Source organism: Mytilus californianus, unplaced genomic scaffold, assembly GCF_021869535.1.
Source record: "Mytilus californianus isolate M0D057914Y unplaced genomic scaffold, xbMytCali1.0.p SCAF_4, whole genome shotgun sequence".
NCBI lineage: Eukaryota > Metazoa > Mollusca > Bivalvia > Mytilida > Mytilidae > Mytilus > Mytilus californianus.
This window is the reverse complement of record NW_026262690.1, coordinates 123,186,335-123,199,625: the sequence shown is the minus strand read 5'-3', so window position 1 is coordinate 123,199,625 and position 13,291 is coordinate 123,186,335. Positions and strand designations below refer to the sequence as shown.

At 32.4% G+C, this 13,291-nt stretch overlaps 2 protein-coding genes across 2 annotated transcripts in view; one reads left to right on the top strand and one right to left on the bottom strand.

Annotated features, from left to right (window-relative positions):
* LOC127739304 (uncharacterized) overlaps nucleotides 1–13,291 on the top strand; it is a 338,236-nt gene that overhangs the window by 71,173 nt on the left and 253,772 nt on the right. The gene's annotated exons all lie outside the window — the stretch shown is intronic.
* The window catches only part of LOC127739303 (uncharacterized), a 65,676-nt gene that overhangs the window by 33,721 nt on the left and 18,664 nt on the right, over nucleotides 1–13,291 (bottom strand). Inside the window, exon 3 of the mRNA XM_052250976.1 lies at nucleotides 4,901–4,972. The gene's annotated coding sequence lies outside the window, so the exon portion shown is untranslated. The remainder of the gene's footprint in view (nucleotides 1–4,900; nucleotides 4,973–13,291) is intronic.

The following is a 13,291-nucleotide window of genomic DNA, read 5'->3' as shown; positions in this document are numbered from 1 at the left end:
AGGAAAAGATGGTAAACCGCAAACAAAAGGTGCAAAAATTAGTACACCATATCCGGATTTCGACAATTAATGTCTCTTCAGTGATGTTAGGGTTCGAAACAGTATTTAGAAGGCCATATATTTTACCTCAATTTAGGATAGACTCTTGAATTTTAGAGTCGAAATAGGATTAACAGATCATATAAATCCGAGGGAAAATATAATACAAGCTCAAACGAAAAAATATAAACAAGTCTAAATTGAAAACAACGTTCAAACCTATGATTGCGTTGGATAAAAACTGCAATTTTTATACGTGTGCATGCAAAACAAATTTCTTGATAGAGGGGTCTAAATACAGCACAAATATATATATATATATATATATGTATAAATGTTTGCACTTCATGTTTGTCGTATACCATCTTTTCCGCAAGTTTATTGTTTTCTGTTTGGTATTAAATTAATATTAAGATTCTTTGTTACATCTGGTGATCATTTTATTTGGCAATCGCCAATGGCAGTCAGCAAGGTTTAAGAACATCCGTTGTTCGACCTGTTAGTCAAATGCGTTTTGTTTAAATATACTTTTTCACTTTTTTGTTCTTTTGGAAAATGTTGTTTGTGCTGTATTTAGACCCCTCTACCAAGAAATTTGCTTTTCATGGACACGTATAAAAATTGCGGTTCTTATCCAACGCAATCGTTGGTTTGAACGTAGTTTTCAATTTAGACTAGTTTATATTTTTTCGTTTGGGCTGTATCATATTTTCGCTTCGGTTTATATAATCCGTTCATCCTACTTTGACTCTTTAATATTCCAGGGTCTATCCTTCATTAAGGTAAATTATATGGCCTTCCAAATACCGTTTCGATCCCTAACATCACTGAATAGACATTAATTGTCGAAATCCGCAGCTGGTGTACAAATATTTGCACCTCATGTTTGTGGTATAACATCTTTGCCGCAAGTTTATATTTTTCTGTTTAGTATTTAATTCATATTTAGATCCATTTTGTTACATCTTGTGATCAATTTATTTGGCAATCGCCAATGGCAATCAGCAGGGTTTAAGAACATCAGTTGTTAGACCTGTTAGTCAAATGCGTTTTGTTTAAATACACTTTTTCACTTTTTTGGTGTTTTTGAAAATGTTATTTGTGCTGTATTTAGACCCCTCTACCGAGAAATTTAATTTACATGCACACGTATAAAAATTGCGGTTTTTATCCAACGCAATCATAGGTTTGAACGTAGTTTTTAATTTAGATTTGTTTCTATTTTTTCGTTTGGGCTTGTATCATATTTTCCCTCCTGTTAACATGATCCGTTCATCCTGTTTTGACTTTTTAAAATTCAAGAGTCTACCCTTAATTCAGGTAAATCATATGGCCTTCCAAATACCGTTTCAATCCCTAACATCACTGAAGAGACATTAATTGTCGAAATCCAGATGTGGTGTACAAATATGTGCACCTCATGTTTGTGGTATAACATCTTTGCCGCAAGTTTATTGTTTTTCTGTTTAGTATTTAATTAATATTAAGATCCATTTTGTTACATCTTGTGATCAATTTATTTGGCAATCGCCAATGGCAGTCAGCAGGGTTTAAGAACATCAGTTTTCCGACTTGTTAGTCAAATGCGTTTTGTTAAAATATACTTTTTCACTTTTTTTGGTCTTTATGAAAATGTTGTTTGTGCTGTATTTAGACCCTTCTACAACGGAATTTTTTTTACATGCACTCGTATAAAAATTGCGGTTTTTATCTTACGCAATCATAGGTTTGAACGTAGTTTTCAATTTAGACGTGTTCATATTTTTTTCGTTTGGGCTTGTATCATATTTTCCCTCCGGTTTATATGATCCTTTCATCCTATTTTTACTCTTAAAAATTCAAGAGTCTATCCTAAATTCAGGTAAATTATATGGCCTTCCAAATACCGTTTCGATCCCTAACATAAAAAAAATATGATACAAGCCCAAACGAAAAAATATAAACAAGTCTTAATTGAAAACAACGTTCAAACCTATGATTGCGTTGAATAAAAACCGCAATCTGTATACGTGTGCATGCAATCATAGGTTTGAACGTTGTTTTCAATTTTAACTTGTATATCCATCATATATATATATATATAAGCAAGTCTTATTTGAAAACAACGTTCAAACCTATGACTGCGTTTGATAAAAACCGCAATTTTCATACGTGTGCATGCAAAGCAAATTTCTTAATAGAGTAATCTAAATACAGCACAAACAGCATTTGTCAAAAAACAAAAAAAGTGAAAAAGTATATGTTAACAAATCGCAATTGACTAGCAGGTCGAACAACGGATGTTCTTAAGCCTTGCTGACTTCCATTGACGATTGCCAAATAAACGGATCACCAGATGTAACAAATCAGATCTTAACTATTAATTCAATACCAAAAAGAAAACAATAAACTTGCAGAAAAGATGGAATACCGCAAACAAAAGGTGCACAAATGTGTACACTATATCCGGATTTCGACAATTAATGTCTCTTCAGTGATGTTAGGAATCCAAACGGTCTTTGGAAGGCCATATAATTTACCTCAATTTAGGATGGACTCTTGAATTTTAAAAAGTCGAAATAGGATGAACGGATCATATAAACCCGACGGCAAATATAATACAAGCTAAAACGATAAAATATAAACAAGCCTAAATTGAAAACAACGTTCAAACCTATGATTGCGTTGGATAAAAACCGCAATTTTTATACGTGTGCATTCAAAACTTATTTCTTGGCAGAGGGGTCTAAATACAGCACAAACAACATTTTCCAAAAGACCAAAAAAGTGAAAAGTATCTGTTAACAAAACGCATTTTACATGCAGGTCGAACAACGGATGTTCTTAAACCCTGCTGACTGTCATTGGCGATTGTCAATAAACGGATCACCAGAAATAACAAAATGGATCTTAACTATTAATTTAATACCAAAACGATGATAATAAACTTGCGGAAAAGATGGTATACTGCAAATAAAAGGTGCAACAATTTGTACACCATATCCGGATTTCGACAATTAATGTCTCTTCGGTGATGTTAAGAATTGAAACGGTATTTGGAAGGCCATATAATTTACCTCAATTTAGTATAGATTCTTAAATTTTGAAAAAGTCGAAATAGGATAAACGGATCATATAAACCCGAAGGTAAATACAATACAATCCCAAACAAAACAGTATACATAAGTCTTAATTGAAAACAACGTTCAAACCTATCATTGCGTTGGATAAAAACCGCAATTTTTATACGTGTGCATGCAAAACAAATTTCTTGGAAGAGGGGTCTAAATACAGCACAAACAACATTTTACAAAAGACCAATAAAGTGAAAAAGTATATTTTAACAAAACGCATTCGACTAGCAGGTCGAACAACGGATGTTCTTAAACCCTGCTGACTGCCATTGTCGATTGCCAAATAAAAGGATCACCAGATGGACCAAAATGGATCTTAACTATTAATTTAATACCAAAAAAAAAATAATAAACTTGCGGAAAAGATGGTATACCGCATACAAAAGGTGCAACAATTTGTACACTATATCCGGATTTTGACAATAAATGTCTCTTCAGTGATGTTAGAAATCGAAACGGTATTTAGAAGGCATTATAATTTACCTCAATTTAGGATAGACTCTTGAATTTTGACAAGTCGAAATAGGATAAACGGATCATATAAACCCGAAGGTTAATAGAATACAAGCCCAAACGATAAAATATAAACAAGTATTAATTGAAAACAACGTTCAAACCTATGATTGCGTTGGATAGAAACCGCAATTTTAATACGTGTGCATGCAAAACTAATTTCTTGGTAGAGAGGTCTAAATACAGCACAAACAACATTTTCCAAAAGACCAAAACAGTGAAAAAGTATATGTTAACAAAACGCATTTTACTAACAGGTCGAACAACCAATGTTCTTAAACCCTAATGACTGCCATTGGCAATTGCAAACAAAAAACGGATCACCAGATGTAATAAAATGGATCTTAACTATTAATGTAATACAAAAAAAAACAATAATAAGGTTCAATATATATATAACTAATAATTTTTTTATTGAAAACATTGATTATAAGAAAAGACTAGATAGGCCCATAATCAGCAGTGTATTCATATGGGTCGTCAATTTGCCGAACGCTTTGATTACGTTCGCGATTATAAGCCTGTCTAGTGTTTTGTTATAACAATTGTTTTCAATAAAATTATTATTCTTTATATATAATTATATAACTTATTATCTTTCTAATGCAATTGAATAAACGCTTGCAACTTGTTTAATGTTGATCGATTAATTTTGTTATCATCTGAAAACAGAATTTGACTCTACAGCAGATTTTTAAAAAATCGATTTAAATGTTTAAAAAAAACCATAAAACACTCGTCTACTTATTAAAACATAGTGGATTGCAAATGGATTTGTATCTACCGCCTTTTTTTTAGTAGATATTGAAATAAGTCAAATGTATTGTATTTTACTGGATTGATTGTACCTTTTGTCAAACACAATTATATTTTTCACAATATATTCTAGAAATATCCTTAAAATGTTTTTGTACTTCTAACACATGTTTGTTTTCATAATACAATCTGCAGTGTATACACATGGGTCGTCAAATTGCCGAACGCTTTGATTGTGCAAAGGGCGATGATGATTACGTTTGCGAGTATAGGCCTATCTAGTCTTTTCTTATAATAATTCAATAAAACTATTATTAAACTCTGTCAAACGAACAGGGTCACCAATGGTTCTACTATTTGACGTTGGAACTCCAGAAAGTCGTTATTTTTTATTACAGTAAACATATTCTGCAACTGATTGACATTTAAATTTTGTTTTCATTTGCGTCTGATTAAAAGCTTTAACAATATATACATACAGATGTTTAAGCGACGGTAGGTCTTGAAATGTTCCTTGCTGTATTGTTGTTAATTTATTTGTATGCAATGATCTGAAAAAAAATATCATATAGAAACCTACAGTATGAGCAACACAAACAACCTAAGCAGTTAATTAATGGTCAATACATATGCATTAATTATTAGTGTCTGTAAACAGGTCATCATACTTATCTTGTCACAATAATTTAGTTATTATAAAATTCTTACAACGTACCATGTACACAAATGTCCTTTCTATATTTTCCACAATAAATAAACAGCTAATAATCACACTGCATGTTAATTGAATATTTTGATATTTCACAATAAACTGAATTTGGCATATTGTTTTTAATTCTATAAAATACAATGAAATGAGATAAAGGTAGTCTTTTCGAAAAAAAATGTTCACTCTGATTCGGGCACATTGGAACGCAAGTACAGAAATTAGAATATCACTGTTTCATATACGTAATTTTTATCATGTTCAAACTGAAATATGTATATGCACAACACTGCTTAATTTCCGAAATCTAATACATCCCAAGACGATATACATGTACTCTATCATTCTTAAGATAAGAAGACACATTTGTGTTTTATCTTGAAAATGACTAAGTCATTTTGTTAAAGATACATGTATTTGCCGTGATAAGTATTCATACACACGATACGCAGTGATATTAAGGCACTTTACCGAGAAAAATACGTTAAAAAGCATATTCTTTTTAATCAACTTTAAATTAAGATTGCCAAAAAAATCTTCAAAGCAGCGGTAGTAGTGTGAATCATTAAAATCTAAATTAAATTTTTCAGTGTTTATTTATATCGAAAGTGAAAGTAGTCACGTGACCCGAGCAGCTACTGAAGGTCGTTCATTTCAATTTCAACTCAGAAGTCCAGCGTGTTGCTGGAATCTTTTAACAAAAATTAAAGTATCAATAAATTCGTCTGAATGTATATTTTCTTAAAAAGGTACAAACTGATGTAAATCTGATAGAAATAGTGACTTTTTTACGAATTACCCCGTGGACACCCATTATTTGTATTGAAATCAAGATGTATCAGTGTTTGGATAGCAATATTCTCTTAAAAGAGACATTTCTTATTTGAAATTGGTTAAAATCAAGTGAATCTGTCTCCAGGAACACACCGGACTTTTTAATATTCTTAATCGAGTTTTATTTTGTATCGTTGCAGGTCCATTATCAAACGCTTTGAAGACGTTGTTTGAGAACACTTTGAACATATGCGGACAAATCCAATTTTCCGGAGACCAGAGAAGTGTAAATGCCGCGAATCGATGGACTGTTTTGCGTCTTTATTGCAATGTGTTATTTGTATATATTTATATCGTTTATATATTTTTTTTATTTATTTAATTGATGTATGCAACTTTTGCTACTGCCAGAATTGAAAAAAAAAAATTTTACTGATCAGATTTTTTTTTGAGTCAAGTCCAGGTATGCTTTTAGGGGTGCAATCTTTCAATGCTTTGTGAAATTTACTAGATCATGTTTTATAAAAGGCATCCAGTTGATAAATTTGAGAATAAAAATGCAGATGTACAAAATTTCTTGACCATCATTCTTCATCACCTACTTTCAAACTTTCCTACATGTGGCCCTTGCTACCTTCTGCCCTACCTTTTAGAGTTGAATATCATTTCCATCGATTCATTTTGAGTAGGACACCTTGAAATTTTCCACCAGCATATTTTGTTTAAATTTCAGTGTTTAAAATTGTATCGATCGACTTAATACCACAAAAATATTTAAATTTGGCTTAGTTTTCCATCATTTGTTGAGAAACACCTACCTTATTCCAGTCATGCCTTCATATTTTCCTGAACATAAAGTTTACCAGCATCACCAGCATAAAGGTAATATACGTTCTGCATATTTCAAATGTAAAAAAATTTTCAGCAAACAATCCACTATTAAGTAAGTGTGGAATGCTTCATACAAAGTCGAGGAATTAAAACAGGGGAAATGTTGTTGGGAAAAAAGGGGGAGTGTGTGTGTTCCAGAATCCTAGAATCCAAACATGATTTATGATTTTTTGGAAACATTTGTTGAGAAGTTTGCTGATCCAGCAAAACTCAAATCATGAATTCACTTCTTTGGTTGAAGAAATACAGAGTTATTAAAAGATTGCCTGCTTTCTTTTCTAATAACTAATTCCAATTTGTAGATTGAGTAATTATTAAAACAATAAGAAATGCAATTATAAAGTTTTCAGGTGTAAAAAAACAGAAAACCACTTCACATTTTATAGAAAAATCTTTAAGGTACACAATTGTTGATTCCTATTCAAAATACAACATTAGGAAGCTACAATCAAATTGATGTTTGGAGACTAAAAGATTTATCTGCATTAGACTGCAATGGTTTAAAATTCCTATTAGGGCTGTTCCAGAAAATACTATGTCCCCACCAGGAACAGCACTTTTTTAAACCCCACCACCCACAGAAATAATAATAAATTAGAACAACACTTCCTTTGCATTTTGGTTTGTCAAATACAACCAACCACATAATATAAAAAAATAGTATTTTCTGGAACAGCCCTTAATGAAACATATGTAAAAGAATGAAAATATTATCTTGTCACAATTTTTTTTTTTATTTGAAGTCCGTCCAAAATAGGATACAATAGACACACACCTCCTTGCATTCTGCCAAGTGTGCAGTGTACAAGCTTTAGCTATTTTTTTTGTTGAGACAATATGTGGTTTTTCTCTATTTATCAACTACACACTTCTAACAACCCATGCAATCAAATCAGTTAGTAGGTATTACAGGGTTGTTTCAGTGGCAAGCATTCCACACCTCCTTATTTTATACCAAAACAATATCAACAACAAATAAATAGTGGTTACACTGAAACATATATACAAGAGGAATGCAGATCCAACCCTCAAATGTCGCAATGAACTTCTAAAAGCTTCCTGCTCATTACAGGGTTGTGTCAGTGGCAAGCATTCCACACCTCCTTATTTTATACCAAAACAATATCAAAAACAAATAAATAGTGGTTACACTGAAACATATATACAAGAGGAATGCAGATCCAACCCTCAAATGTCGCAATGAACTTCTAAAAGCTTCCTGCTCATTACAGGGTTGTTTCAGTGGCAAGCATTCCACACCTCCTTATTTTATACCAAAACAATATCAACAACAAATAAATAGTGGTTACACTGAAACATATATACAAGAGGAATGCAGATCCAACCCTCAAATGTCGCAATGAACTTATCTGCATTAGACTGCAATGGTTTAAAATTCCTATTAGGGCTGTTCCAGAAAATACTATGTCCCCACCAGGAACAGCACTTTTTTAAACCCCACCACCCACAGAAATAATAATAAATTAGAACAACACTTCCTTTGCATTTTGGTTTTTCAAATACAACCAACCACATAATATAAAAAAATGCCTTCCCTGGGGGGTGACATAGTATTTTCTGGAACAGCCCTTAATGAAACATATGTAAAAGAATGAAAATATTATCTTGTCACAATTTCTTTTTTTATTTGAAGGCCTTACTACCTTTTTTTTATAACTTCAGACTGCAATTCAAGGACCTTTAATCACTTAGGTCTCAAATTTTCTAAAGAAAACAAACAAACACTGTTTTTCTCCATCATTTGCTTACAGACATTATAGCAATTGTGAAAAATTTGAACCTTCGATATACAATTTCTTATTAATATTTTTATATCATATTTTCACTGAAATTGTATTAATACCAAATTTATTTTATATTTCACTGAAATTGTAATATCAAATTTATTTCATATTTCGCTAAATTTATAACACAAAGCTATAAAGCAATATACATGTACATCAAATGCAAACTTCGGATGATTTTAAACAATTCAGTTGTAGCGTTAGTTCTTGGTCCTTTTGTTATTTTTCTCTGTGGGCTGCAACACATAAATTGATCAACCAAGTACGCTCTGGTTTTGAGAAAGTCTGAAATAAGAAATACAAAATAATTGCAGAATTAAGTGTAGAACATAATCCTTGAAGCAATACACAAAATATAAAGTATAGCAGTCTAAACATAAAACTTTATAAACTGCAGCTGTGCTATTTGTGCAATTAAATTGCATTGATCTTATAATCATTTGTGATTAAGTCGCTGACCGTACATATATAGTGGACAAAAGTGAGTTCCCATTTAAAAAAAAAAGTCCTATCATTTCAACTAAAATCAATATTTAAATAAATGAAGAATGTGTCCCCATGGACACATATGATGCCCCCGCTTGCATACAACATTATAAAGGGACATAACTCAAAAACAATAAAAGAGACGCTACCCAAATTTGTACTTGATCTGAGTTTTGTGGTAATAATTATTGTGTATAGGTTTCATAATGTTTGGTTGACACAAGCTCAAGTTAAAGAATGGAAACTAAAAATTTTGCAATTTTTCCATATATAAAGGTGCATAACTCTAGAACGGTTAAAGTGACGCCAATAAAATTCAGACTTGATCTGTGTTTTGTGGTAATAAGCATTGTGTATGAGTTTCATAGCATTTGGCTGAGGCAACTTACGTTAGAGAACGGAAACTAAAAAGTTTGCATTTGTTTTCCATTTATATAGGGGCATAACTCGAGAATGGTTAAAATGACCCAACCAAAATTCAAACTTGATCTTTATTTTGTAGTAATAAGCATTGTGTATAAGTTTCATAACATATGGTTGAGGCAAACTTAAGTTAGAGAACGGAAACTAAAAATTTTGCAATTTTTCTATTTATAAAGGGACATAATTCGATAATGCTTAAAGTGACCCCACCAAAATTCAAACTTGATCTTAATTTTGTAGTAATAAGCGTTGTGTATAAGTTTCATAACATTTGGTTGAGGCAAACTTCAGTTAGAGAACGGAAACTAAAAATTTTGCAATTTTTCGATTTATAAAGAGGCATAACTCTAGAACGGTTAAAGTGATGTCACTAAAATTTAAACTTGATCTGTGTTTTGTAGTAATAAGCATTGTGTATAAGTTTCATAGCATTTGGTTGAGGCAAACTCAAGTTAGAGAACGGAAACCAATTTTGGGACGGACAGACGGACGAGGGTATAACTTAATGCCCCCTCCGCTACATCGGGGTCATGAAAAATAATACCAAGTAACTTATGAGCGATTTCTATAAAATAAGTACCACAAGATGTAGAAATGATTGAAGTTTTATTTTTTCTTCGGCCAGGAGTTTAATGTGGGTCATTCTTTTTTTCACCGTTCTAATTTCATGAATTTGGTAAGATTGCATAGCAAACCTTTCCTAAAATATTTTCCTTTGTGTTCACCTTGTTAGAAATTAAAATGATGAATTTGTCCAAAATAATAGGAATCCTTATTGAAGTTATTCTTTGTATTTTGGTTTAAATCTAACAAGGTTATTGACAATAGTATATCATAACTTTATTTGACAGACATATACAAAAGAACTGTTTCTCCCAAAAATGTCCTAGTTGTAATGTGTAAACACTATTGTAGCAGCAATATTTGACCTTAAATGTTTTCTTTTTTAAAAAGTCATCTACTCTTGATAACAAATAATTCCAATAACATCACTTACTGCTTTCCAGTAGTATAGATTATGAGAATGAATGCAGAAGCTCATTTGACTTCTTGTGTGTTGATTTATCAAGTTCCCCTGGTAATTTCACTAGTCTTGGTCATCAGGCTTGTAGATGAACTTGTCTATCGGATTCGATCTCCTTTCAAATCTGTATTCTATTTTATATGAAAGAATTAAAGATCAGTGTTAACAACTTTAGCTTACTTCCTATACATTTCTAGGAATATGATTGAGAAACACGAACCGCACCAAAAATCAGGGATGATCTCATGAAAAATATATATATAACAAATAAAATTATCCATAGCATCAAGTTTAATAGAAGCATTTAGCTCACCATTAATTGCTGAAACAATGATTTAAACAAATCACACAGTATAGCAAGCTTATATGAATTAAAAAAAATATACAAAATTTCAGTAAGTGATTTATATGTAGTTCATGAGGAAAATCTGACTGAACAGTGTATATAGGTTTGGCAGACAAACATGACATTTCTAGGCCTTTCATAGCCCATCCACATTACAGTATGGGTTTTTCTCATTGTTGAAGGGAGTACGGTTGCCAATAATTGCTTACTCCTATTTAATTGAAATTCAGTGGATAGTTGTCTCATTGGAAATCATACCTCATCTCCTTATTTTTATATTTAACAGTTTACCCCCTCATCCTTTGGGACAGGACTATAATCTTTTCATGAATATTGATTACTTTTTTATGTTGTTGGGTTACTAGTTAATTTACACAAATAAATAGTCTTTTCCCAGTTTGGTTTCAGACTTCACATAAGCTAACCTTGCTGCCTTAACCTCCCTAAAAAATATTTAAATACAATATGAATTAAATCATTTCAGGATGAATTCCTGTAACTTAGGAAAAGTGATCATCAGCAGATTCACCAAAGATATTGCGACAATAAACTGGTGGAATACCCAAAAGATAAAGAAAATGAGAAGGAGAGACTGACAAATGTTATCAAAATGAAAGATAGATAGTACAATTATTCAAGTTTCATGGAAAAGTATCCCAAAATGTCTTTGAATTTCGATCAATTTAGAAGCAAAACCACAAAACTACAATTATATCTCTTAGACAAGAAATACTGGAAAAATCTTAATAAATCTGGACAGCAGCATTCTTTCCTCAGCCATATTTCACTTAAGAATTGGCTTTCACTTAGCTCCAATGAAAGGCTTCAACACCAGCTAGTTGACTGTAGACCTTGTTCCACTGTTCACTACAACTTTTCAAGTCTTCATAAATCCATGGCACCTTATTTTGAAAATGCACACCAGCTTTACGAACAAGGGACAGAAAACATTTTGAAGATAACATCACCAAACAGCAATACTACCACCAAGGGAATGAAAGTAATACAATCTATCGTCAACATCATCCAACCCATAGTAGAGCAACGTTTAGATATGAAATTTCCAAGACCCATTTCAGATTTCATCATGCTTTCCCCACCAGTAACACCTGAGAAATTGCAATCAACAACAATTAAAGTTATGCAAGAAAGCAGAAAAAAAATCAACGACTCTTTCACCGACGGAGGTAATGACGTTTACAATTTTCTTTCTTCATCAATTTCCTTCCATGAGCATGACAGGATTCGCCTCGGCATTTTTTTTAAACCAAAGACCATGCCCAACAGAGAGTAAATAAGAGCCTAGAGAAAGAGAAAACTAGTAAGAGGAAACACAGAAACCACCCTGGACAATTTGATTCTTACAGATTTGACAAAACAGAATTTTTGACAGAGATTAAAACCAAAAAAGAAGGGGACACTATCAACTGGACAGCTCTGGCGCGTAAATATCACATCACCTGCAACGGCAAATTTCTTACAAATTCTACAGGAATATGCAAGAAGCAATGGAATTAACACATCACCTTCAATTCTAAAGTTTATACTAACCATAGGGCATATTTTAGAAGGGTAAGGAGGGCAAAAAAAGTGGTAACAGTCAACAGAACAAAATTTTCCCTCCCAACTCCAAGGCAGTCATCCCACTTAAAAAAAAGACATAAAGGAAAAGTTAACTTCCGGAGACTTATATTTAGGAGAAGAAATAGCACCAAAGGACATCATTTCAACAACAATAACAGACGGAAAATTGCAGCAGAAAACAACAGTAATACATGGTAGAAAATTCCCCCTCATTATACTTAGAAGAACAGCTTTGCAGGAACAGGTAAGCAGTGGGGTATTAAGGTATTTTAGTGACCAGGAATATGACAGCTAAACCATGGAACAACTTACATCCCGTTATATCAGGATCGGACAGAAACCACCAACAGGAACTCTTTCAGATAAAATAGAACATCTCAAAAGCACTGAAAGAACAAGAAAAATGAAACTTTGGCACGACCACAGCAGCATCCTAAACCATTCCTATGTATGTTTCACTATCTCATGGCTATATGATCCTGCCAACTATTTTACTGATATAGAGTACAAAGAGAAGTATCCAGACCGTAAGCCAATTAACGTTCAAGGTATTGTTGAAAAGCTCAAGTTATATATTTTCGGCCAATCAGGTAGCAGCGACTTAGAACAATCAAGTTACACAGCAGTTAGAAATGAAGACCTGCAAATCTTATTTGAACCTATAACAGCGGACAATGGTAAAATACATATTTTTGGTGTAATGCGCGTATTCAGCGGTGACGGTCCTGCAAGACAATTTGAAATCGGACAGCAGAGGGGTGGAAATTATCCCTGTGTATGTTGGGTTTCATGCTAATGATGACGGTAATTTTGTTCTCTGTTATGGCATTG